Raw genomic sequence first — 3,074 nt, 5'->3', positions numbered from 1 at the left:
TGTGTGTGTGTGTGTGTGTGTGTGTGTGTGTGTGTGTGTGTGTGTGTGTGTGTGTGTGTGTGTGTGTGTGTGTGTGTGTGTGTGTGTATACAGACCCTTTCCAAAAAATTTGAATATCATGGAAAAATTGTTTAACTTCCATAATTCCATTCAAAAAGTTTCTTTAATAGATGATAGATTCAGGTATTTGTTTATTTTTACATAATTTGGGCTTCCAGCTCATGAAACCCACAAAAACAGGATTAAAAAAAAAAAAATAGAAAACTGTGGAGAAATCAGCCCAAATGTTGCAGGGCATGAATGTTTTAAATCGAGTGTGACACTAATCATCTACTAAACTCAAAGCACCTGCACAGGTTTCCCCAGGTGACATTAAATTGCTTCAGTTTGGTTCAATTGTCTCAGTTTGGTTCAATATGGGGAAGACTGCAGACATAACTGGCCAGAAGACCATCATTGATGCCCTCCATAGGATGGGTAAGTTCATAGCTAAGGAGGCTGGCTGTTCACAGAGTGCTGTGTCCAAGCACATCAATGGAAAGTCTAGTGGACGGGCAAAATGTGGCAGGAGAAGATGAACCAGCAACAGAGATGACCGTGGGCTTCAGCAGATTATCAAACAGAGAAGATTCCAGAATCTGGCAGAGATCCAGAAAGAGTGGAATGAGGCGGGAGTCCTTGCTAAAAACCACCACATTCAGACGCATCCAGGAGACGTGCTACAACTGTCGGGTTCCTCGGTCCTCTTTTCAGATGAAAGTAACGTGTGCCTTTCATTTGGAAATCAAGGTCCAAGAGTTTAGAGAAAGAAGGGTGAGGAACAGAGCCCATACTGCTTGAGGTCCAGTGTGAAACATCCAGTCATGATTTGGGGTGCAATGTTCGGTGCAGGTGTTGGTAAACTCTGCTTTCTTAAACCCAAGGTCACTGCAACAGTCTACCAGAATGTTTTAGAGGACTTCATGATTCCTTCTGCTGAGGATCTGTATGGAGATGCTTCAGAAGCTAACACCATATATGTTAACATATATGGTGTTAGCTTCAGAAGCTAACTCACAACAGCTAAATGAAACATGTTTTGAACAGTTTATTTGAGTGTGTTTAGGTAATGCTGTCAGCTATGAAGTCATCTGCATACTGTGCACGTGTGTGTTCAGGCCTGCAGGCTTAGTTTGATGAAGCTTAATTTATTGGAGTCTGTGGGAGAGGAAAAAACAAAACCAGTTCCCGTTTGGTCATAAGTTAAACTTTCTCTTTAACATATTACTCTAAAATTACTAATGCAAAACTTTAATTGAAATGAATTAGGAAAAACTATTTAATAGAAATATTGATTGCTACAGAGGGATAAACGTAGCAGCTTTGCATGTTTCAGCTCATTAAATGTATGAAAATAATTACCATCGATTAAACTGCTGCTACCACTTTACAAGGAAATGCTTTTTAAGATGCCACAAATGCCTTTTATATTTGATTTACCAATAGTTGTCAGATTTCTCATGACAAGATTTGTTTCTCTTTTTTTGCCAATAATAAACAATAGTCTTTACACAATTCCACTTTTCTACAATTGTTCTGTTTGCCAGATGTTAGGATGTCGCTGTAAGGACAAAGATAAATGTACAAAAGCCTGTTGAAATTATTTTTTAATCGCCAGGTTCCTTAAGAAGGTGAACTGTTGAAAAATCTTTCAGATAAAACGTCCTTTAGGCCTCTTTCACTGTGGATGGTGTAAAAATGGCTGGATTAGCATTTTAGGCTAAATCAGTTATTATATATATATTTTTTTTTTTGATAATTTGACCCCGTCCTTTATACATGCTCCATATATGAGACCAACTTGCAGGAATTAATTTTCTCCCACTGTGTGCTTATTTCCTCTGATAAATATATCGCAGCAATCTAAATAAAAAAACGAGGAAGCAATCTTGAAAAGCTTTACTGCCTCTTTATTATTTAGGGCTATTGCCTGTTTTATGTTTTTGCTTGAACAGTAACTGTTCACGTGCGACAAATTAAAATCAAAATTCACAAAAATTATTTCTTAGCATGGGAATGGGCTTGCAGTGCACGATACTGATCGAGGGAAGAACGGGTTCAAATAAATACTAATAAAAGATCCAGACAAGTTTAGAAATGAGGTAATGATCTGAAACGTGCATGAAAATCCACAGTGATGTTTATGTGAAAGCTTAAAGGGTTTATTGTCCACACGAGCAGTGCATGGACCTACAGAGCACTGCAGGAAAGACCAATTATTCTGAATTTAACGCCTGCTGTTGTTTTGAGACAAGTTTGTTGAAATGAAAAGAAAATTAAAGGCAAACTGTTTGTCTTTAAAAACCCAATCTGACAAACACATCTGCTGCGTCACACACACTCGGTAATTTACCATTTGTCACATTGTGAAGCGTGACAATCCCCAGACGCACGTCTCTGACATTTTTATTGCTCGGTTTGTAATTTTCTAACTGCTATGTGGTTAAAAAAAAAACAACAATTTAGCAGGATTTTTATAGGAATCGCAGAAGCGGAAATATTTCCCCTTCTTTGTCGTTGCTTCTGATGAACAACCCGGTAGTTGGCACAACGTATCGCCAAACAAGTCACCGGCGATTAAATACGACGGAAAACAAGAAGAGCTGTCTTGTATAAAGACGGCTTTCCTGTTATTGAGCTGAATCATCCAACTTCAACACATTATGTCTGTGAGCTGTGAGCCAGAAAATGATGCTTTTTGCTTCAAACTTCTGCGTAAAGAGGTGGAAGGAATAAAAATGTTTTTATAGATTTATTTTTAACAATTACTGTTAGATTTATACTTGATTTTTGTTTTGTATTTCTCATGATTGCGTCTTGAAACGGTTGTTTTCTGCGGAAAAGTTCCGAACAATTAATATCTTACCTGTTGCAGATAACTCGGTGATTGGCCTTATTTTGGAGAAATAGTTTAACTCAGCTGACGAGGCAGCAGCAAGTCTGAGCGGGACAAATGGTGTCTCAAGATGATTTTCATTTAAAAAGGTTTGTTGTGGTTCTGGGAAACTTTACAGCATTTAGCTGTTCCTTCCATT

The sequence above is a fragment of the Nematolebias whitei genome, chromosome 22 (genome assembly GCF_014905685.2).
Source record: "Nematolebias whitei isolate Nwh7 chromosome 22, NemWhi1, whole genome shotgun sequence".
In the NCBI taxonomy this organism is placed as follows: Eukaryota; Metazoa; Chordata; class Actinopteri; order Cyprinodontiformes; family Rivulidae; genus Nematolebias; species Nematolebias whitei.
The sequence above is the reverse complement of the archived record's forward strand: the minus strand, read 5'-3'. Positions refer to the sequence as shown.